General features: G+C 41.1%; 1 protein-coding gene across 1 annotated transcript in view; it reads right to left on the bottom strand.

Annotated features, from left to right (window-relative positions):
• cdh7a (cadherin 7a) overlaps positions 1-1975 on the bottom strand; it is a 101023-nt gene extending 99048 nt beyond the window's left edge. Inside the window, exon 1 of the mRNA XM_065948935.1 lies at positions 1705-1975. The gene's annotated coding sequence lies outside the window, so the exon portion shown is untranslated. The remainder of the gene's footprint in view (positions 1-1704) is intronic.
• Positions 1976-25428: the final 23453 nt, after the last annotated feature.

Here is a 25428-nt window from a genome sequence, read left to right as displayed (position 1 = left end):
CATTCCAGGAACGTCTGTCTTTGTGTTTCCCCGAGCACAGGGTCAACCACGAAGAGAGACAACAACAACAACAACGCGACCTATAGGCAGAGGTCTTCAAGGACGCTCACAGTGCACACAGACAGGACTAGTGCTGACACAGGAGTTTGAACCTGAGTCCTCTGGTTGAACTCTTCCGCTCACATGTTTCTAGGACCGTACATGGATTCATTTGAAATTCAAGGGAGCGTACGTTCACTTGCAGCATAAAAAAAACAAGACAACCCGAACATCTGTTGAGGGTTCAATCAGAGGCCTCATAGACTCCGATACACATGTTAACATTTGTCTTATTTGTTCAACCTCTAATGCTGCATAAGGAGCCACTGTGTCCACAAGACGACAAAAGGGTGATAGAAAATGTACATATTACGTCCTGAACCTAAGAGTCATGTTGAAAGTATTGTTCCCCTGAATAAAGAAAAAAAAAGTTAATTTAAAGCCTTTTTTAATGAAAGTATTTTTTAAATCTTTGCATTTAAAAGTATTTTAACTGAGACCTCGACATCCACAACAATGAAAATATCCAATTTTTCTGTCCTGCAGCCACATGATATAATTCATAAATGCTGCTGATGGCTTGTGCACAAAACTATATCATAATCCACTTGCTGTGAAGTCTGCAGGGCTCGCAGGACACAGGACAGTTTGTGGTTTTGGAAAGGCAGAAATCTCTGAATTTGATGCATTTTGCATAATTCAGTCTCGTCGGTTTACTTTTATTTGTATTCATTCAATCTGTATGTTTTTAATCATGCACCAACAAGGGAGACAATTTTACCTGCACCTGCAAGCTCCACTAAAGCCTGATCTGACTCCAAGATAAACTTGCACTGCAGGAAGAAAAAAAAAGAATCCACCTTAATAAGTCATTTTATTCTCTATTGATCCATGTGTCATTTTCTGTTTGTCCTTAAACAAAGAGGAACATTCAGCTTGCAGTTGCTCCCACTGCAGTCATTAGTTTCATGGCTTTCCTCGAAACATGTGGGTGTACATTGACCTGCCACAGAGCAGCTTTTCCTTCTAAAACATCTTAATTCATGTCTTTATTGAAACAAGTTCTATAGGGTTCTTTTTTTTTTCAGACCTTGCTTGCAGTTTTCTTTCCCTGTAACTTCAAGGAAAAAGCGAGAGATTTTTTGCAGCCCAGGTCTCTCTGACAATTGCCTCATTGCAGTGTAAATCAGCAGGAACCCTCTGGCCATCTCGACCTGACAGCTTTGACCCTGCTGTTAAGTATCAATCATTGCGCATTAGCTGTCAACACCTGCACAATGCAGAGGGGGGGAAAAAAGTTCACAAGACGCACCTGTTCCCAATCGATTTGAGACGTTTGTCTAATAAAAAAAAAAAAGCAGGACTCATTAACACAGATCGATTACACATGCCAGAACTTTAAAGCGAAAGAGGAGAGTGGACGGTGGAAAATAAGCGCATGATGGGAGTCAGACAGCTCGGAAACACCGACACTAAAAATCTCTGTGAGCGACCGCCGCAGGAAACCTGTGTCCACGGAATACTAATCACAAAATAAGACGGGACACAAAAAAAAAATGCACAGAATACCTAAGCAGCGCATGAATTATCTGCAATTCATTGTGGGGACGTGGAAAACAAACTCGGGACATGATTTCGCAGCAAAAATCCATCCGACTTACTCACCAAAAAAGAAGATGGAATAACTTCAACCTCCGCGCAGATGGTGTCTGCTGCTAAAAGTTGTGCCTTTTTTTTTTCCTCCCCTCACGAATCACAGAGAGAAAAATCTTCCGCGTCTGTCAGAATGAGACTTTGAAAGTTTTCATGGTGAAATTAGTCCTGATGGAAGAGGAGTGCTGCTGGAGATCGGTGGCTGGATCGCGCGTAAAATGCTCTCACCCTTGGCAGGGATGTAGCAAGTCTGATCACCCCCCCCCCACCCCTCTCTCTCTCTCTCTCTCTCTCTCTCTCTCTCTCTCTTTCGCTCGCTCTCTCTCTATCCCCCTGTCTCCCTCTCTTCTCTGTAAATCCTGCGCAGTGCCGCCTCCGTGCAGGGAACCCCAGCTGCAGGCTTCTGGGTGTATGTATCTATCTCTCTCTAACTTAAAATAGGCAACAGGGGACGCGCAGCAGCGAGGAGCACCGGACTCGGGAAAAAAAGGAAAAGAAAAAACGCTCTCATCTGAGCCAAACCCTCTCTGACTGAAGATGGAGAGAAGAGGAGAGAGCCTATCGAAAAGAGTTTGACCAAAATAAGTTGGTGCTGAGGGAGCCAAAATAACACACGCAGCGCTTTTGGCACATAGAAAGAAGAGCCGAATTTTCCCAAACCTGCCAAGTTTTTTGGCTGCAGATGGCATGTGTACTGGTAAATGATTGCGTTTGCTTGTGAGCAGAGAAATCAATACGCAATTCTTGACACCTTCAAGCACGGAGAGGAATGCCACCCTCCCCACTTCACCTTGAGAATTAATCTTACAAGTCACTTTGTTTATTTCAATGAAAAGAGAAATCAAGGTTCCAAGTTTTCACATTCCCTTATTTTGAGAAAGTGTACATTTAACCTCCACTTTCTGTTTGTTTTCTTCCAATTAGCTGCAAACCGAGCCTCTGTTGTGACAGAAAATTGCAGCATGGGTCTGCCCTCTCCAAACTAATGCAACTCCACCAACCAGCATTAGTTACCTTCCTAATTAGAGCCAGTAAACAGCAGCATGCACCACTATCTCCGGCTAAAAACTCATTCACTTCCAGAGAATACCACTAATATCTTAAAGTCTTGTCAGTGTAAACAGCTTGAACTCTTTGGAGTTGTGTGTTTTATTTATAGTCTAACACCTTTCTCTTATATTAAGAGAACGCTACATTTATTTAAACCTGGATCATGAGTCACCCAAGGATAATAGTGTGTGTGTTTTTGTCCTTGCTATTTGCATTCTACAGACAGATTCATTTCAGCAGCGCAGCTCCCTTTGTCTTCTCTGCTCTGTCATTTAGGATGGGAGCAATGACCCAAACTAATAGAAAGAGCAGCCTCTGTCTGTCATACCTGGAAGAGCAGTTAGCAAAACTGAAATTAGAGGCACAGGACAATAGGGAGGTGGAAATTAGCCCAAAGTAAACCAGGGGGAAGGGGGATAGAATAATGGTGGAGGTAAAGAGAAAGAAGCTAAACAAAGGGGACCTAATGCGTAAGAGATGAAAGGTAAGAGGGCAAAGAAAGCTGGACTGAAGTTAAAGGGATACGGAGTACAGAGGGAGAGTGGGTGTGGGATAATAGAAGGAGAGGTGAACGGGAGGAGAAGAGGGAGGTGCAGCAGGAGGAGGAGGAGGGGGGAGGCTGCAGTTCAGCGGTGAGAGTTATTTAATTGGAGAGTGACATTGGGAGCCCGGCTCGTCAGCTCTTCCCCATCAATCATGTGCGGTCAGGAGATGCCCGAGGTGATGTGGCCCGCGCACCGCTCCCTGAGGAACACACGGCCGGCCCCGGCATTTAACCGCCAAGCCTCCATTACATCTCCTCCACCCCCTTCCAACCCCACCTCCCTTCATCAGGATGCTCTGACCTCCGCTCACCTGGTCTACTGTTATCTGCTCCCCCGTGACACGGCCGCTTGATGGGTCTCTTTGTTCACAGACTAACAAGAAAACAGTGCAGGGAGACTGTAGCAGCTTATGGAGCATTAATAACATGACCTCCAAGAATAATCGGGTTAGCATAATATTAGCCACCATACTCTGAATCTCAGCGAGCGTTTAGTTATGTGAATATTGCTTTAACACAATCAAATGAAGTTTAGCCGACACCTTTACTGACACCACATGCAACGCTTACACAGATGACTTATCTGTGAAATGTAATTTATTCATTTGGATGAACTCAATGTTTGAGTGGCTCTGACAGGTTTATGTTTGTTCTAGGCTAAAGGACATTTTAGCTAGCTTAATGTTTATATTTTTTTTCCACTGAGCCATTTAATCTACTCATTGAATAAAGTTACAGCTTTTATTTTTAACCAGCCAATTTACTAATCTAACGTTAATTAAATATTTTTACTTAGAATTCTGTTCATCCGTAGCTTTCTTTCATTATCATCATTCCTTTTAAGTTTTCAGTTTTTTTAACACTGTCGTTAGCATCACTATAAGCTAATGACTATCCGGTACGTTCATCTGTTTTACTGTTAATCCAATGACAACTTCTAGCCAACAGTTACAACATATATTACTTATTTTTGATAACTAGAAATGTTTTTATCACTTTACGCTAACTCACAACTAATAATTCTCTCTTTTGGTATACTAAGATGTTTTTCCATGTTCCTTTGAAATATTCAATTTTTGTACGTCTTTTTACCTTTTGGCAGGACAGTGAATTGGACATCTGGAGAGTGAGGAATGACATGCTGGAAGTAGTTAAGGAACAGACTTGAACCCGGGCCGCATGCGACACTAGCACTAGGTTTACTCTGAGATAACAATTTCAACTTTCTTTTTAAAATATCGTTAAGATTAAAAATATTTGCTTTTTCATTAAGTTATCTTACAAAGTTTAGCCATCAGATTTATTAATAATAATATGCTGCGAAAATTGTGAAAATACAACATTTTGAGATTTTTTTATTTTTATTTTTTAAAGCAATTTGAATACTTAAAAGCAAATACTCCAGTACTAAACTCACTGAGCAGCATTGACTTGTACTTGTCGTGACCCAGGAAGCACTAGTGTTCGGGGTTACAGCTAGTTCTGTACAGATACAAATCCATTATATTTATTTTTAATTGTTTGAGCTTATCTTCAAACTTTCCACATGACTCTTGTAAAGAGAGAACACTCCTTAGGGAATAAGTACATCTCTTTAGAGATAACCTAAATGAATACTTAGGGTTCAATAGGGAGCGAAATCAATTGATGAATTCATCAGTGATGCCAATTGTTGGTCGGTCTCTGACCCGCTAAAAGACAGTTGACATTATAATTCCAGTAACTGCCGTTCACTGTCATTGGAAACAGATGATTGTAGCATTGACTGGCCAATTTCAGCTCTAAACAAGGTATTGATTTCCCCGATGGACATTTAAAGAAAACATGTTGCTGTGCTCAAAGCTAAGAAGCTGTCATAACATATGTTGTCCTTTGTTGAACAGCGCTCTGCAAAGACCAAACATGACGAGGCGAAGCAAACAGGAAGTGAGTGAATAACGATGAGGCAGGTCCACCTTATCTGTTGCTTCTTATCACACACAACTTAAATGTAGAAATGTGCTTAAAATTGCAGATTCGTTTATTTTGATTGAAGTGGATTTAAAACCAAATTCAGCCCACTTGTGTCTTCATTTGTGTTCTAGTGATGGCGCAGCAATGATTCAAAGCCAGTGACCTTTCTCACACCGTGATCTTGACAGTGGGTTACTGATTTATCATCAAACTGAATTCCATTTAGCCGTTGTTCTAATTCATCTCTGACTCCTTCTCTGCTCCATAATTGCACCGAGACATTTGGACACAAGTTAAAATGCCCCCTTAATTGTTTTTTTATTTCATTCTAATCCTTTTTGTTGATTGATTTTGCTTTCCGCCCTGGACACATCACGAGCAGTGTTTCTCTCAGCCAGTGTGGGTTTTTGTTTTTGCATAGGAGGCAGAATGTGACCGTGCATTTTCACTACATGGTGTTCATAAAGGCTGCACAGAGCCGGGGATCAGAGAGAGCATAGGGGGGGGCCTTGATGTTCAAGGGACAAGGCCGAGGAGTTGATGTCCCCCTGACTCCTCGGCCATGACCAAAATACAAAAGCCGGATTTATTTGCATACGCTGCATCAAAAACATTCCGGTTCCTCCTCTCTGAGACGCGGGGATTTGGACTAATCATCCAGGAAGTATTGAGCGATTACATTTTCATCAGATGCAATGTAAGAGGGTCGAAAGATCAAGTGAACTAATGGATGACCTAATCATGGGGGATTGGCTGTATCGATTCAGATGGTCATATCCTCATTGTCTGTCAGGCCACTGAGGCCGGAGGAAGGATACAATCTCTCACTGGCTGAGGCCACCATATTCAAGAAAAACCTCATTCAGATTACACTAATTTAGACCATACCTCTCCTGCTCCCCTGGGGGGGTTAAATAGATTATGGAGGAGGAATAGCAATCTTGCTGAGTTGCACCTTAGAACTTGTCTTCCAGAAGCTTGGACTTCGAATAATTTAATGTAACAGGTTTTTTATCATCCCTACTCCAAATTTAGTCTTTCCTCCTCATATTTCCTCACGAGGAGATTCTGCAGCCCCTCTGCTCGCATTGTCCACGTATGAAGTGTTCTAATCCTCATTGATATACAGAGGGTTGAAAATGTTGTCATGCTTGCATATGCAATTTTGCATGCAGGCAAAATTATGACTTGGTGCTTGGTGACAGTGGCTGCTAACGCTGCAGAGACAGTCATTCTTCAAGGACAATCTTCTGCATCTGTGTGAATAATCAATGATACTGATAGTTTATCATGAACTCGTGGCATCTTTCATATCGCATCAGGCAATATCACTTCCGCAAAGCACATCTACAAGTGACATTTATTCTTCCTCAAGAAGATCGGGACGGAGGACCCTTAAAGTAGATTAAAAATAATATCTAGGTAAATACTTGAGATAGATAACAGGTATGTACAGAGGTCATTCTCAGCAATCTTCCTCCAGATGCGTTACAGCAGGTTCTGAAAAGAGAAACGTCTCCCTGGCAGACAGACATGTTCATTCACCTCAGTTTGTGTCGACTGAGACGGCGTCCTGATCCGAATCCTAATGACACACCAACTCGCTGGCATTCAGCGGTCTGTGTGTCACAGAGCGAGAGAGCCGTGGCAGCTCGAGCTGTGCTCTCAATTCACACAAAAAGATCTGCAACCTACACAATCTCTGCAAAAAGGGAAATAGGAGGCTGTCAGAGGAGATCCTCGGGTCAACACAGCAACTATCATGATGTACCGTATAAACATTCTTCTGAAACCTCAGGTTAAAAATTCAATGATTTGTTGTTGTCGTTTTTTTTTTCCCACACTCACTTAAATAAAACTACTGAAGAAAAGGTTAAGTACTTGGAAGGATGAATGACTACAAATACAGGTGGAGGAGTTTGCATCACTAATTTTAACCTTTTTTGGGGATTTACATGCAGGGCTTAAAATGAAATATAATCTACCTGCAACAGGAGCCTAGTCCGCCACATTTGAAAGCGCCTACTAAATGGTTCAGCCTTCAATGTGAAGATGTGACCATTTAGTTCTTTCTTTAAATGAAGCTGTTGAATTGAGACACAGCTAATGCATGTTGTAGTGTTGGATACTCTGCAGCCGCTAATGAGGCTAGCTGGCTAACACAAGCCGGTAACTACAAGGTGGGCCAGTTGAAAAAATTGAGGGACAATAGTGCAACCTTTTTCTTTTTGATGCCAAAATAGATGTATTGGTTATCTATTTGTGTGATGGAGTGTAAAACTGCAACATAAGAGCAGAAGAGAGGCTGGCTTTGCAGGTTTTAGTTATTACAATAACTCTTGAAGAGCAGAGACGTGGATTCTGTCCAAGGAATAATTTTGGGAAGTTTTGAAGTGGTCTTAATGAAAGCATGTTTTCTTTTGGCCATTGTAACTGCACTAAAATCCAAGGTGACTAAAGCCACTAACTTGAGTGAGGGTGCTGCTACTCAATCAAACTTTGTTCTTTCATGTGCAAGAGGTGATTGTTTGGTATTTGAAAAAAGGAGTTTGTTAAGGGAGATCATGGGAAAAAAAAAAAAAACCTTGCCTCTCATGATATTCTTATTTGGGGTGCTCTTAATAAAAAAATAATTTCTACGCCAAAATAATCTCGGGAAAATTGCCTGTGGTTTCGCATTTGATCGCATCAGTATTCATTTCTAGTTTACACATTCCTGGTCTATGTGTTGTACCTCTAGAGCCTTAGTTTGCAATTAGGTTTTTTCCTGAAAAGGTGGCAAATGTTCCAAGCTTGTGACAGCAAGCCTTGACTGCGCATCACCCGGATTCTTTTCTTTCCATTTGTAAAGAGAGAAAATAATGTCACCTTGTGTTATATAGCGCACAATGCAAGAGAACGAAAGAGCCAAAGCACAGACAACACAGAAATGAGGACACAGGATGAGACAGAGACGTAGATGAGGAGCAGGAAGGGACGGCAAAAAGACTAAAAAAACAGAGGAAAAAGGCATTGGCTTTTTTCATGACAGACTCCTCTCCCATGGCGGGGAAGATGTGTGTGTTCACATGCTCCAGTAGTCAGGCTGAAAAACCCGGGCCTGTTGCATTCACTCCAGCAGAGCAATAGCACTCATGGTTGCCTGGTTGGCAAAGAAGCTTGTTATCCCACCATCCCTTCATCTGCCTGCTCCTCTTCTTTCCACGTCCTCCCATTCCCACACCGCAAGCATTTGCATTCTGTGAGCCTCGACAACCCTCCGTGTTTCCTGACCACCGTGTTGCAGGGAAACAAGCAGCTTCTTTTTGTATTCTTCTTGCAAGACACAGGTGAAGACAAACAGCGCAGGCAACAGCCCAGGTGGTGTTTTCAGGCCAAGCGTCCTGATCCTGAAAATCAAATGCGATCCTGTCAAGCAGAATCTGGCACCCCCTGCTATGCCTGAACCGTCCTGCTGGTGACACAAGAGAGACTCAGATATCGAGAAAAGGGAAATGAACTGAGATTATCTAATGGATTATATCAACCAACAAGTGTCAAATGGGAAAACAGGAGGAGCCGGGTTGACTGCGGAAAACTCCGGACTTCTTCCTCTTATCTGGCTCATATGCTTCTCATTAACTCCAGGAGTTTCTTTTCTACCCATTAAATGTTCTATACGTCTTTATGTGAATGAGATTGTACGAGCCAAAAACACTTGCTGAGTCAGTGGGTGGAGGGCGAGCAGAACGAAATACATTACCAACCTCTCCTTTTCTTTTTTTGCCTCTTGAACACAGAATAGGAATACAAAATAAGGCATTGTTGTCCCTGCAAAGTAAAAATAGGCTTTACAGCAGGGAAGCAGATTGTGTTCAAAATGGGAAAAACAAGGACAAATATTTGCTGTCAGCGGTGTAATACCTCAATTTGTTAAGATAATGCAGCTTCACCATGCTGCATAATAATCGTATACACTTTCTGGAGTCTAAGCATAATTTAAAAAAAAAAAAAGTAGCTGTGAAGATGGAGGATGAGGCTGCTTAAACCGTCATTTACAAATTGTTAATTTCCCTCGTGGCCTCTGGCTTTAGGTGACTGGAAGCTAAACACCTCACCCAGACGGAACAGCTTGTCAAACTAGATCTTAGCAGCTGTAACAAGGAAGAGGAGGCCTTAAGGTTCAAATGACTTCAACCCTTGATATCCGTAATTTACAGACTTGAAAGGTAAATGTCATCTTGTCAAAGCCTCCCAAGAACTTAAACACAAGGGCAAAAGTTTGTCATTTGTTGCCCCAAATGAGTTCTACATTATGATGCTCAACGGTGTGGTTCTGGAAGTAAAAATCCCATTTCTTTTTTTCATAGCGGATTGGATTATCAGCCATAATGTCATAACCATCCAAGAAAGACTTGCCACGTGGTTAGTAATAACAACAGGTCTGTAAGAACAATGTTCCAGAAAGATGTTACAACATTACCATATGTCAAATTGGAAGAACTGTGGATGGTGTGGCATGGAAGAAGGCTTGGCTGATACCAAATCACAATATATAACACAATATAGCCTATTACAACCTGCAAAATATATAACAATATTATAAACCATATAAACACTACAATAAAGATAAATGTAGAGAGCTGGGATGTGTGAATTCAAATTCATCTTGTTTGAATCACAATGTATCCTGGGATGCGTAGTTCCTTCACTCCTGTAAAAGGTTATGTACACAGTCTTGTACTTTTGTTTTCTCCTGTCTCCTATCGTTTTTTGTTGTTGTGGTCGCAAAGGATCAAATGTGTTGTAGACACGAGGATCTGGGTAGCTGCATGGCTCAGAATTGAACAGGGAAAAGGTAAAGGGGTGATAACGGAATTGAAGCGTACTTTGAGTTTTCTGCTGTGCCTTTCATCACTAGAAGTACAATGATTAACTCTTTGTTGTGCTGTTTTTATAAGCTGTTGGCAACCCTGTCAGCACTAAACAATCACACCTCTATAGAACTGGCAATTCCCAGTGATGGATGTGGAGACTTGTCAGGAATATAATAGGAATTACTTGTGCACAGCTTGTCTTTGGATGAAAGCTATCGATCTAACAAAATACACCAGGCTTATTTGTAAGCTATTACGTATCACAATATAAGGTATCCAGTGATAAGTAGCTAGCTGTAGTGTGCAGTTGGAAGCCTTCATACTTATTATTTTTGCCAAGTTGCATGCTGTGTATCTTGGCAACAAAGCTCTGTTCACTTCTAGCACGTCCACTGTGCAGCTATTGTTTCTCTAGGATTTGGCCGACGTTAATGTGTGTGGGGTAGGGGTTAGCAGCCCTGTCCTGCTCATGGATTTCGCTAAATTGATGGCATTATACATGGGTAAGAACTTATCCTAAAGGCTATTGCCCTTGCAAAAGTAAAAAGGAAATGTATTGTTTAAGAAATTGAAACATGAAGGCATAAATTTAACATCTCTTCTCTCCCCTGCTTCGGTCAACTTCTGTCTTAAAACAAGGATTCATCAATCCATTATCTGTAGCGCTTAGCTGTTCAGCGTCGCGGGGGGCTATGGTCAATCCCAGCTGCCATTTGGAATTAGGTTGGGTCCACCTTGAACTGGTCGCAAGTCAATCAGAGGGCCAGAATACAGAGACAAACAAGCAGACCAATGCACACCTACGGGGAAATTAAGAGGCTTCAATCAACCTACGAGCAAACTGTCCGATTAGGTATTTGAACCAGGAACCTTTTTGCTGTGAGGCATCCACTGAGTGCAAACCACTGCACCACCGTAAAGCCCAAAAACAATGTTTCTTCTAAAAAATACAAAGGGTGCGTTCAAATTGTCCCTCCTATCTCCTTTCACTATCCACTTTACCTTCAACCCCGGAAGCATTTAAGTGGCGGCCATGATAAGAGCCGTTCAAATTCTCTAAAAGTTAAGGAAAGGTGGGTCAGTGCTTCCTTTATAACCTCCTTTAGCATAGGATACACTGGACCATCCTTTACCAAAGGAGATGAGATATGCCGCCCCACAATTCCTTGCGGCCGCAACATTTAAAGCGAGTCGTGCATCCGACCGTTCACGAACACTAACGATGATCGTAAAGTGACACAGATGATGTTTTATTCAACATATTTAATTCACTTAAGAATGCTGTGCAGTTGTACATTTGTATGCTTAAAACATTATGTGTAGGCTATATCTTGCAGAAATGTAACAATTACTTTCATACAATCATATTTATGTTGATGTTGATTTCTGAGTGGACAGGAAGCTGATTGTTTCACTTTTCTTACTTGTAGTCTGGTAGTCTATATTGCTTTTATTTCAATCCCAACCTTGTGGTAATTAGGATTATTTCACCGGTAAGAAGGGACAGGGGAAAGTTTTTTAGATGCGTTTTTTTGTAGTCCATTTTCGGAACATTGTAGTTTCAACACGGCAGACCTACGTCATTAACCTCCGCCGGCCTGTCGCATTTAATGACGTCGCCTAGTGGAAAATGCGGTCGGATTGTCAGAGCAACGAGATCGCCTTTCCCTAAGTCCTTTATGAATTCTCCTAACATCTTTCCTTAACCTCATGACGTTTTCGCGGGGTTAAGGTAAGTGGATAGTGAAAGGAGATAGGAGTGACAATTCGAACGCACCCAAATAATTTTGAGTGGTAAATCTGCACCTAATAATCAGACCCCATGTGCATTAAAAAGTTAGACGGAGCCTCAAAACAGGAACTATAAGGGAAGCATTGAGCGCGAATGCAGGTACACTGAACACTTAAAATGGGCACAAATGAACACATCTAAAATTAGGAGATTCCAGGCACATAGGGACCAAGAGAAAAAAGAGAATTTAAAAGAAGATTAAATCCATTGCAAGAAAAATGAGCGCAACCACTTAATGAAACAAAAATTACGCAACTGTGTTCAACCATTGATCATCACCTTGAGCAGAAAGTAAAGTCTTTTAGTTTTCTTTCCCTTCATTTGTACTTTTTCTTACTTTTTCTTACTTTTTCTGTGACTTCGATTTTTGTCTCTTTCTTACTTTTGCACTTCCTCTTTTGTGAGGACAAGCCCATGTTTGAAATGAAAAAAAAGTTCCACACTGTTGTAGCAGCAAAAGTCTGAAGTTGATTGAGCCGATGGTGTGTCTGAAGCCTTGGAAGCCTTTCCCCAGAAAAAGGTCCCAGTGGGATTTCCACAGTTCAGGAATGTGCCGGGCCATGTTGGCTCCAGTTGACAGGACCCCCCTCAGGTCCCGGGCAGCTGCCAGGATGAGGAGAATACTCTTAGCGGACACACGGTGACAGGAGCTGATGTGGTCGTCCTCGTCTGTCACAGCTTTCATTTCCTACGCCATGCCATTGATTCCCCAGCCGGGTGACATTAGTGACACTCTCTTTTAATCCGTCGCAAAGAGCTTGACCTGTGGAGCACGTCTCCTGGGGATGAGAACAAACTCTTGGATACTGGAGCCCAAAAGGAAACTATCACTTTTTCCCCTGGCTGCTTCAAGAAAAACCTTGCCACAGTGACATTTCCGGATCTGGCGAAGTTGTTTTGCTTTCACAAGGAGAGTCCCATGGGGGAAATATAAAAGCTGGGCTACACAGGATAGAGCAACAACAAGCAAATTGCAAAGGGAGGGTTATTACTATAAGTGATAACTTACTAACAGAAAAAAAATGTCAGAAGCCATTATTCCAAAGGAAGGCGTTGGCAAATCATTTTCTCACAGTTATTTGAAATCCGAGAGCGCCTTCAATTTGAGCTTTTCGACACTCTGCTCTGAGGAACGGGGGGCCTCTTCCCTGTGTTGTCAAAGCCGTTTGACATATTGTTTCAGGAGCGAGAACGGGAGGGTGTGCCGGTGTAGACACAAGCCTGCATTTGGCGAGCCAAATTAAAGGTCATTTTGAGAAAGTGAAAATTAATGTGAGCTATCAATTTCAGCCTCTAAAAAATGTGACACATTTCAGCCTGACACATTTTAATTAGGCCATCAATAGTGTGGCAACAGTGGCTAATGGTGCAGAAGACACCACGTAGGATAAGTTGCCTTCACTTTAACTGTTATGGACACTTCCAAATGGCATCTAAAGCTCTGTGTCGACACAAAAGAAGAGAATTTTGAGAGGAAAGAATAATGCGTAGTCAATAAGAGCTGACACTGCAATTATTTGGTATAATTTTAAAACACCTAGAAGAAGAATATCAATATCAGAACTGACTTTAAATGTGATTCTTCACACTTAAATATAATAGAAATCAAGTATATCCTCTGAAAATAACTCTGTGAGTCATGACTGTCTACAATGGGTGTAACACCCGAGTCCCACTGTCTGTGATGTTTTCAGAGTTTTCAGAGTCCTATCTTCACTTTGTTTACATCGCCAGGACGGCCGGCTGACTCCTCCCCTTCGCGTATAAAAGTTGTTTAATTGAGGGACTAGAGAAAAGAAGAATAACATACTGTACTCACTGCTTGACTGTGTTTCTAGATCACGCTCATTTCGGGTAAATTTACATGCAGTGTGAAGATACGAGCATAATAAAGATCACTAGCATTAGCATGCTAACACAACAATGCAGCGCAAGTTGTTTTGGTTTCATGCTGGTGCTCGAGGGCGACATCTGCTGGACCAAAAAACCGCATATAAAGCCTTTAATGGTAAATGGACTTGAGCTTCTATAGCACTTCTTTCGTTTTCTGACTACTCAAAGCGTTTTTTCCTTGCAGGTCACACCTACACATTCACCTAACCTTCTGGGTGAGAGACGACCGACTCTACCACTGATCCACAGCCACCCTTGAATTGAATCTCCAGTTTTCAGATTTCATTTTTACTGGTCATTCTGAGAGAATATCGGGCCTCCATTATGGATCCATGATACTGTACGTGATTTAATTATTCTAGTAAAGAAAAAACAATCATCCACTCGCAGATTTCAGTTTCCCAAAAGGAGGAACCTTCTCCATTAGCCACACACTTTAAACTGTTCCTGCCTTTGTCCCCCTCCTAACCTGCCCGGAGAATAAATAAGATAAGGGAGAGCAAAGAACGCATCCATCATTCAAAGTGGAAAAGGGTAATTTAGCTTGGCCCTCCTGACAGCTTTACAACTTTGCACGCTATTCTATTTTAATTGGCAATCATGAATTAACTGAATGAAAGCCCTGTTCGCTGCCGATGTCTTTCTCACTGCAGCTTTTAATTGGGTTGACTTGATGAGTTCCTGAGATAAAACCAGACAATATATTCTCATGATTGGCAACTCGTTTGTTGCCATATAATTAGGCTGAAGACAATTCAAGCACATGACTGTTTCCTCCTCAGCCCCGGCCCCGTCTTTTCATTTGACAGTACAGTGAAGAGTTACGAACGACCTGATGGATATTTGTGGCAGAATTCTTATGAAAGCGCTGCTTGAGACTTTAATCTGTCAGTCTTGTGTCATGAATCCATTTTTTTTCTAGCACTTATTGATTTTCAAGGAGGCAGACATCTGTTCCAATATCTCAGCAGGATCATAACTTTACAGAAACAAAAAAAGGGAAAGCTCAAATGCTGCAATAGAATTATTTGAATAATGTGTAAGTCCGCTCCAATAGAGCAACGAGCAAGTTCCTTTTTTTTTTTTTTACTGCTGCTGGTTCTTAATGATTAAAACAATCCCTGAGGCTCCACAGACTCACCCTACACTTTTACATATAAGGTCAAATGTTCAAAGCTTTCCTCCATTCTCCCTCCATTTCAAAAACAGGGGAGGGAAAAAAGAGGGAATTAAACTTTAATGGGCTGATGAATAAATATTTTGTGTCTCCAGGACTCAGCACTTTCTCCCGTTCCTGCAGCTGGCTTAATTAACTCTTCCTCAAGCCTTTTGTAAATTAACACATCTCTTTCAGTGTCCTTTCACATTGTTTTTCTTTTAATTCTTCTCCTACTTTTTCCTTTTTTGCCCAATCAAAATTTGTTAGACAGCTTTTTTTGTGCAGCAAATTCCACACCGTAGGACGCATAATTATTCCACCTAGAGTCACTATTTTACCTTACTGTGCAGATTTTTCCCTTCAGATATAACTGAGACCATTCGCTTGGGGCTAAGGCGAACTTCGGATGTTTTTGTACTCGCCAAATAGTAGGCGAATCACTTGAAAATACAAGACTTAATTTATGATAATCAGAATACCGCAGGCTGGGCAATCGGGCAACATTTTGGACATCTTTGAATCGGAAACAGAGTCCATTTGTCCCAAGAGGATGACTCATATATATGCTACGACCATTACTCTAAATATTTCCTCGGCCTACTTGTACAGAGACACACATCCATTTTTGAATACCATCTCCCTTAGTATTCCAGCACACAGGCGGTTAGGTGAGAGGCGCTTCACTGCTTGGTTCTATTATATTAAGAGGTCTTTATATTTTAAAGTGGTCAAATTGATATGCAGTGTACCATTGGCTAAGTCTTGCCCACCTTGGTTACTGATAGTGTACTGATAAGTACTCAAAATCAGTCTTGGTCTCAAGACAACTTTTTGGAGGTCTTGGTCTTGTCTCAGAATCGAGCATTTTTACTCTGATTTGACTTGGTCTCAGACTGGACTGACTCCCGATTTTAAATCAAGACCACCACTGGAAGGCTATTTCAATCATTACTGTGATTAGAAGGAAAATGCCTCTTTCTAGATTAACAAACAACTTCAAATCATTTGCAGTCTGATTTTATCCCCAAGTTACGGCCGCAACCTTGCTTGGTCTCAGACCACTCTGGTCTTGGCTATATGTCTTAGTCTCGGTTAATGTGGTGTTGAATACAACTCTAGCTAATGACACGTCACCTGTAAAGCTATCTGTTCATGCTAATGGCGCCATGATACATCTCTTACAATTCTTCTCAATTAATGAACATAAGCATTTACATTTGCCAGATTGTAGCCAATGGCTCATTCTCCCCTTGGCAGGTTGGTGGTTTGCACGCATACAAAGTCACATATAACCACAATGACAACGCTATCTAAAGCAGCTCCATTAAGAGGAAAATAAAAACACCCCATTTCTTGCACTTTTGCAACCTCCTGAGGTTTTTCCAATTGAAAAATGGAAAATGACAAAACTCTCTAAACTATCACTCTTTGTGCAGGGCCATTACCATTTAACATTTGGAAAAATCCATTTTGAGGTTTCTAGTTACAGTTGCCAGGCTATAATTGGCTGTTCTAGGGATTGATTTATTGATAAGGTAATTGAAGATGTATCTGCAGGACAAAAAAAAGAAGAGTTAGAAAAAAAAAGGAGTGTCAGCGAAGCTTATTTTGACTACCTGGGTTTACTTTTTCCTCTCAGAATACAATACCTGCCCATTGTGGTTGAATCTGTCTTTTGTGTTCAGGTGGCTTTAGAAGACATATCTGCAAAGTCATTTTGGAGACTTTATTGTGAATTACTTCCCCTGTCAGTCAAAGTGCAGCTCCGCTTCCTGCCTTATATTGTTTGTTTTTCTTTTGCTATGGCCTATACGCTCGCCCCTCAGATTCTGCGCCGTCACATCTGCCGGCAAGCGATAAATGTGACGTTACTCCATCAGAGCATCATTAAATGTCAGGTCCTGCCGTGACAGCGGAACGTCATGGCAGAAAGTCAATGGTGTGGGGGAGGGGATGTGCGAGCGGAGGAATCGCCTGGTGGAAGAGCCTGCTGGGAACGATCAATGGCTCATCTAACACCCGCATGCCTACTCCTGAACCAGGCAAAACCACTCACACCACTCACACACTCCCTGCCTGGCAATGAGCTCGTCCAGCTGCTAGAAATGAGTGTGCACAGTCAGATGCAACCACTTGTGGTGATTTGTTGATGTATTACAAGGCAGGGTGGTGACAAAATGAGAAAAGTTGACTTTGCACTTTCCCACTTTGTCTGTTCTGTGCTCTAAGATTAAAATGAGCTGTCTGGAAAGTGTCTGTAGTGAGGAGTGGCTACACCAGAGAAGAGTGGACATAACAGGCTTCAGATCTTTTATTCTTTCATTCCCTCTGAGGTTTTTTTCATTTTCAAGCAATGCTGTGTGAAGTGTATCGCCATCATATTAACAGTGCGTATTAGATTTTGGATTTTCAAGCCTTTTTGGGCCACCATATGGCGCCTCTAACATGCAAATTTGTTCCTTGTGTGTGAAGGAAACCTCAATAAAACACTTTCTTCAAGTGTTATTTATAACTGTTAAGTAAAGAAACACAAGGGTGCCAATCATGCTGTCACTGCGAGCAGAAATTAGCAAATTCTCTGTCTTACAAACTTGGCTCAGCTCACCATCACGTTGTAAAATAGACCACCTTTGTTTTAATATGCAGCTGTTTTCAAGGACGGTCAGATAAGTCTTTTGTTGGAAAATAAAAAAGCCAGAACTTCACAGTAACTCTTCTCCCACCCTGTCTTTGCATAGTTGAATGAAGGACACATAAGGTCAAAAGATGCAACGGTGAAACATGGCACCACATAACTTTTCAAGCAGAATACAAATGCATAAATCTGTAATCATGTCTGACCTTTCAGTCGAGACATTAAATCTTTATCTGTTAATGTCTCCTTCTGCAATCATCTTTCAAGAACAAGATTGGAGCTTATCTCTCTACTTTTTCCGTCACCAGTCGCTCTTCATTCCACGCACACTTCTCTTATAAAAAGTACAGCAGTAAGGTTATGGAGATAGTAAAAAAAAAGACAAAAAAGTCACTTCTTCAAGTTGGAATATTTGTGAAGAAAGGCTTATTTTGTTTCTAGAGGAGAGGAAGATTAGAATATCAATACCAGCTTTATGTCTGTTTTGTAAATGAGATGCTACAGCTAGCAGCCAGTTAGCTCAAACAAGCATAACGCGTGACATATAGTGCTCTTCAAAAATTTTGGATTATTTCTCCCTAATTATAAAGGGAATCGGCCACACCGCTCATTTTATCACAATGTCTTGGGGTGTGGAGACCTGACATATGAGTGGAGATTGATTTTAAATGGCAGTGCATTAAATTTAATACCATGTGGTGAAAAGATATAACGATAAAATCACGCTTTAGGATTGTGTGTTTGATCTACTGATGGTGCATATAAACATTAAACTGCTATGTAATTAATAAGCACTGAGGATTTCAGGCTCCCCATGCTTCATTTGTTCAGCAGTGTATATTATTATTTCTACCGTGGAGTTTGCACATAGGACAGAGAGGACAATGCTCATTGGAAGTAGCGCCGCTTTTTCATGTGGTAATAGTCCAAAGGCTATTGAAACAGTAATGTAGCTCGCCTCGAGGAGTGCAAACAGCCAGACAGGCAGAGGAACAATAGGGATTCATCAAGGAGCCTCCTCTAAAGCCCCGGATCGTGACAGAGTTAAATGAATTGGTCTATCAGTGCGACACCTGAGAGACAGTCTTTGGGAGTCTGTCAAGATAAACTCTTAAGGATCTCGCGGAAGGTGCATTGCAGCAAGGTCATCGTCACATTGCATCAAACAGGGCGCTGGGAGGAGAGCTTTTGTTCTCTTATGTGAAGTCCCTTTTTGCCAGAGGTAACAATTAAGACTCATCTGTCAGCACAGGCTAATGTGTTCATTCCTGATTTCGCACTGAAAGTCTTCACTTGCTCATTTGTGCTTTCATTGCCATCATTAAAGTCCAAGGTGTTGCTGCAAATGTTGCACCCAGATTGCAGCAATGTCTGCCGTTTGGAGCGGATTTTATTTAACGGCTCTAAAATTGTTGAAAGTAAGGGTCTGCTGTTGCTGCCTTTTCCCCCCCATTCTTCTTTTTCCAGCTTGAAATGATCGTCTGGTGCGAGCCGAGTGAAAGGTGCATTTCAGTGTCACACAAGTTTGGCACCAACCAATCTCCAGCTCCCCCTGCTGCGCCCGGGTCGCCCACTCAGTTACAGTGAGCTTTATCAGATGTGACAGCTCAGGTCCAATAAAGTGCAGGTCTTTAACAAGTGTTCTTTTAGTTGAATTTGTACAGAGGACGGCTTGAAGATCGTATCGCCCCCCATCTTGAAGCAATTTCTCTCTCAGATTCCAGTGTTGTTTGATGTTCTATCATAGCTGAAGGTCAAGGTTGGCTGTCCGGGGTTATCCATACAGTTAACTTTACAGGCGTTTTATCGCTACAGAAAGAAATGCCACTGTGATTAAATGTCAGCCTCGTGTAAACTACATTATGATGCAAGTGTCACACGAGCCAAGGATTATGATAGCAATGTATTCTTGGATCCGAGCATATTTCAAGCTGTAATGAAGTTGCACTTGAATGAAAAGGGGAGCTGTTTGTGATTCAGGCTTTTGGGAATAACAGACTGCGAGTCAATTCCAGCAGGTCCGCTGGAGAGTGTGGCGGCGAGATAAAGGCAAGGCGACATTGTTTAAGTCTTGATCCTGATGCAGCACTCCTCTGCCGGGGGGGATTGCACATTTACAATGTAGAAATCAGCCTCATCCATTGTCCTCTTACCCCCACTGCGCAAGTAGAGAGAGAATCCAAACATTTTCCCTCCATCTCAAGATTACACTTTGGCTGCTTTCTTGCCCTGCCTCGCTCGCTCGCCCCCCCCCCCCCCCCCCCCCGGCCTCTTCTCTTTGAAACTCTTTCATTTCACAATCATCTGTTGGCAAAGGGGAATCCCTAATCTCTCAGGGGCTTTCTTTCAAATTTCATTATTGAGACTGAATGCAGATTTGAGTTACTGCAGAAGCTGCAGCGGTTTAAATGATATGTCTTACATTTTTCACTCTATCTTAATGATTTTATCAAAAAATAATGTAATGCCCAACCATAAACTAAATTGCAAAGGCTTCGATTCTGCAGTCACAAACAAATCATGATGGCTTCTACGATCATTTTTACCTGAGATTTGTCTGCTCAGGCTGCCTGTCATTCATAATCATTTTTATGAGGGATTATATAAAGAGTTAGGAGTTGAAGCAAAGGTAGTAATGCACTGTAAGGCTTATAGAAACAGTTTGGGCATTGAAGAATAAAAAAAAACATCCTTTGGCTTTCTTTATAGAGTTGGAAGAAAAGATCAATTGGACTTTCATGTTTGAACACCGGGGAGATGATTAGCTTAGGAGAGATGGGAACACAAACCATTCAGCCTGTAACCCTGAGCTCTTTAAAACCACAACTTGTTGGTTTAATAAAGAGTTGAAGTTTAGCAATCTGATGCAATAGTATGCTGGTAGTCAAACCAAGAACTACACAAGTGGTTCCCAACCTTTTTGGGGCTCATGAACCCAACTTTGACTTCACAAAACTCTGGCAGCCCCAAACATCCAAACACATCGTTTTTGCCTAAATTAATTTGTTTTCAATCATGTAATACTTTTTCTACTGTGTTGCAAGTAAACATTCATTTTAGAGCACATTTAGGCTTTTTGATGTGTATTATTGTGGACAGATGAAGAAAGGCTGGGATGACAATTCTGCACATTAGATGACAGATACAGTAGGCACAGACTCTGCAAATGTCTTGTTTTGGCATCAGCTATGGGCCACAGTAGCTTGTGGTAAATATATTTCAATATACAGTATATTTTTTATTGCTCAATAAATAGGCGACCCCATTTGAATTCCATACGACCCCACATGGGGTCAGGACTCCAAGGTTGGGAAAACCTTAACCACTCATTAAAGATTCATGAATGAAACAGGTTGTTGCCAATTCACTACAGACTAAAACAAGTTGGATTCCTTCATGGTTTGGTTTATTAGAAGATCAGAATTTGGGCAAAATTATGTAAACTAGGTGAAGAATAAAATAGCTAATGGAAGAAGGCTCTGAAGGCTCCCTGTATACACAATTCATGACACAAACAGCAACAACAGCTGTTGTTCTGCCAGAATGATTCCATCTGGAAGACATGAAGGGTTAGATATTGGTTCTACAGAAAAAAAGGAGAAAAAGTTGATTGAATAGGTACTGTATGCATTGGTGGAATCTGGTATTGCATCTGTTAACATGGGAAGACAGACAACTCCAAAACTGTACAAGGTCAAGTTCTTAAACTCTGGTTATCCAACAAGTCTTTTACTAACATGGATCCAACCAATGAGACACAATTTAAATGAAAATGAAGCCTTTTGAATCAAAGTTCCGAAAGAAATTAAAGAAAACGTTGAATTAGAATGAAGGTTGTTTCAAAGCTGCTCTACTTCCTTTTTTTTGCCTTTGGTCCAAAGAAAAGCCCCTAGTAATAATTCAGCAATCGCTTTTCAAGTCATTTGGTAGGAATAAGCAGACGGCTTTATACTCTGATGAAATCACCACTTTGAGTGTTAGAGGTTTCACTATCCTATCTATTGGAAATACCGTAGTTATTCACTCCATCATTGCGGCCTGGCCTTGGAAATGTGAAAGATCCATCTGAATGTATACATTGAACTGTTAGTCCTGTTAAATCCCGTCCATGGCTTGGAATAATACCAGACTTTCTATGAAAAAAGAAAAAAAAATGGAAAGCTTCACTGCCTCTACTCTCCGCCTCATCGACTTCAACAAGGAGAAAACTTGTGAAAAGAGAAAACGGCTACAGCCTGTGCAGACCTCACACTCTCCCTGTGGGACTGAACAAAGCTATGGCCTCTCTCCCATATCAACGGCATCGCCTGGAATGGGAACATATACTGGAAGTGGAATAAAGAAGCTGGAGGTGGGCAGTTATAATTGAGTCTCAGGGCATTCTGAATAAAGAGACTTAATAAATCAGTGTTGAGTGGAAATTTTTAGCTTTTTTGAAAACACATTCTTCTGAACAACATTTAAATGGATATGTACGTTGTATTTTAAATTTAAATCATACAACATGTTCCAAGGTTGTTTTCAATTATACACTGAGAAAAAAAACCCACAGTGGAAGTTGTGCTTAACTGCCAGAGAACATTTGAAATATCGGAAAATGTATCAATTTTGACATCACACATTTCTTTTCTCAAAGCTTTGATTATGCTGATGCTATTTATGTACCCTAGGATGATTGAAAAAAAAACAAAAAAAACATTCTTTTTGTTCATTTGTGTTGATTTTTTCGTCTTCTAGCTCTGGCTGCATTTCCGATGCAATCAGCATTATTCCAAGAATGCGGCCAGCTCATGCCAACATGGTAACACTTGAAATTCTAATATCCATCTTGAATTAATTTGCCTCTTTCATCTGTCAGGACCCATTGGAGCTTCTCGTTAATGACTGACAGTGACAGCAGACGCTCTCGCTCACAAAAATAATAATCATGAAAAAAATAAAGGCCTAACAATAGAAGCAGCCGGAGCAGGAAAATAGCACAACACCTTATTAGGAGAAGTGAAACACACTCTTTTTTTAAGATGCTTGTCAATATAAGACACAGACTCAAGCTGCTAAAATAAATCAATTCACAAGCCAATAGAAGAGGAGGTATGCAATTTAAACATTTACAGGAAGCTTGCCACCCATCTGTCCCAGGACTCAGTGTCTCTAAACTTACTGAAGAGTTGGAAATTAAAGCTCCTGTTAGGAGATTGGAGCTACAAGTACAATAGTCATTTAAATAGCAGTTAATGGAAAGTCCTGAAAACTAAAGTCTTAATCTTTCAGTGAACTTTATTTATGATTCTAATAATCAGTTAGTTCTCTACATTAAACCGTCTAAAATGGATCCACCAATCCATAAGTCCATGGGTGTCATGGCCAGTCGCTATTGAGCAAAAGTCTACATAATCTATTTTTCAAAAGTTTTTTGTTCGTGTTTGACCTGAAAGTCAATGTGGAGGTGGAGGGCAAACAGCAGCTGAGGAAGTTTGTGGCTTCACTGTCTGGCAAGTTGCTGTGTGCATTAAGTTGTAGTTTAGAGTTCTTGTATGAAATACAAATGGAAACAGTTCAATTAGACATACAGGAAATCTCTACAAGAAAAAAAACATGGATCCTCTTATACTATAAGTCAAAGTGGCTTCAGTCGATGTTTTTGCTTCAACAACTTAAAGTGCAAAGATAAGTTCGATCAACCAAGAAATAAAGACCACACTAACCGAGACCAAGACGTACATGAGTCTGGAGGGCTCTGAGACCGAGACAAGACCAAGAAATTTAGGGGTCGAGATCGATCGGATTACTGGGGTATAAAATCTAATTTTGAATGAAATAAAGTTAATTGATCTTTTAGAAAGAGGTGTTTCCCTTCAATCAATGATATGGACAAAATAGCCTTTTAGTGGTGGTCTTGATTGAAAATCCAGAGTCCACCCAGTCTGAGATCGAGACAAGAACCGAGTCAAAATGCTTTCGATTCTGAGACAAGACCTTCATAAAGTGTTCTCGAGACAGGTCTTGAGACCAAACCAATTTGGAGAACTACAACACTGGTTTGTGCCATACTTGTAACAAGACATTTCAAATAAGTTTATCTCTTTTGATTTTTGAAAGCTTTCCAACAACAGGTCCTTTAAGAGCTAATGTCTTCAATTAATTTAATTGTTGTCACTTTAAAGTGGTTTGCTCTTAAACTTCCAAACACTTTTATCTCGCAAAGTACATCTTCTGCCTTTTCAAAAAACAAAAACACATGTTGTATTTTATGATGAGTCATTTGTGACCAGTGTGTGCACAGAGAAAACAACTCGGTGTAACAAATATGAGATATGAAGATGACATTCTCGAGCAAACGTAAATTTGATACAGTAATAGGCACATAAAACTGGCATTTATATTGTGTTTATTTTACAGTATGGCATTATGCTTAATTAAAGATAAATTACTGTAATCAATGATCCTGCAGTGCCAAGCTCCTTCGATGAGTTTATTAAAAATCATTATTATATGTGTAACTACAAGCATTACTGTAATTAGAATATATAACGTCTTCATCAAGATAATTAAATGCCATTTCCTGAAATAAATAAAAACACAGCACACTGCTCTGAAACAACCAAAATTTTCACAAAATCAATGCATTGTTGATTTTGTACAATTTCAAGCGCTAAAGACTGTAATTTGCTATGATTTTCCCGTTAAATATACACATAAATACACTTGTAATTAGCCGCTATGCAGCTGCTCCGCACAGGCCCCGACACAATGGAGAGGGAGTGTACTTAGTGTATTCCTCTGAGCAGTGGACCGTGGCTGTGCTCATTACACAGTGTCACGCTGCTGATGCCATCATTGTAAGCAGGGAGAGAGGAGACGAGGAAAAGGGGGTGTCGCCGTTGCGCGCTGTGCTAATTTCACTTCAGGGCGCCTGGGTTACTGCGGGAACACTGAGCATTGATTTATGCTGTGTGTTTCTTATGGTCAATTTCGAGGACATTGAGGTAATTGGTGACCATTCACAAGAAAACAGCCCAGTTGGGTGGCCCTTTGCATCTCCAGAAAGAGAAGAGGGGGAAAAAAATCATAACAAGGAGTAATTGCTTGTAGTTTAAATTGGCCCCGTATAGAGTACAGGCAAAGTTATCTCACCGGGTAAAGACAAAAAAAATAGGCCCTTTGGTATGGAAATGAATGACAAAATTACAGTAAAACAAGGAGGCATTCATGTCCTCGGGGCGGGCTTTTTGGGGCGGAGGGCTTGGGACAGGGGTGAGTCAGCCAAGCAGTTTAACCCCCCTCCAATTAGCTGTGAAAGTCCTTTGATTTCAGTGCAGGGCTTCAGACCAAGCTGCACAGTGCACGTCCCTCAACCCTCATTATTCCAGCGCCTAATTTTCTGACATAGCTCGCAGTATCTCCCCAGATGTAACGCTGCTGTTAATTACCGCTGCAGAGCCGGAGATGAGCCGAGTGAAGGACGGAGGAAGAGTGAGAGGGGCTGGAGAAACTGAGCGGAGGCAGCCGGACTCTTGTTTTATTGAATCTGCGTCTCTAACTGCGATGAATCTGTGAATATATATCGGCCTGCAAATCATCCAAACACCACCAAAGGGACTCAAGCAGAGGGAGAGTATGCTAATCAGAGGCTGTGTTCCTAAAATAAGAGCACATAACTTAGAAGTTATTTCTTGTTCTACATTAATGGTCATTGGGGAGGGTGTCTCATCTGACTGTTGCTTCAAGAAAAGAGCGCCTGCAGTGCCTCTCTCTCTCTCTCTCTCTCTGCACCTGAAGTCGGAGAATATACGTCCTTTTTTATTTTATGATTTAGAAGTCTGCTTGTGAAGTGACACCTTACATGACACACTG

This window comes from Labrus bergylta, chromosome 20 (assembly GCF_963930695.1).
Source record: "Labrus bergylta chromosome 20, fLabBer1.1, whole genome shotgun sequence".
NCBI classification, from domain to species: Eukaryota; Metazoa; Chordata; class Actinopteri; order Labriformes; family Labridae; genus Labrus; species Labrus bergylta.
This window is presented reverse-complemented; position numbering and strand designations above follow the sequence as displayed.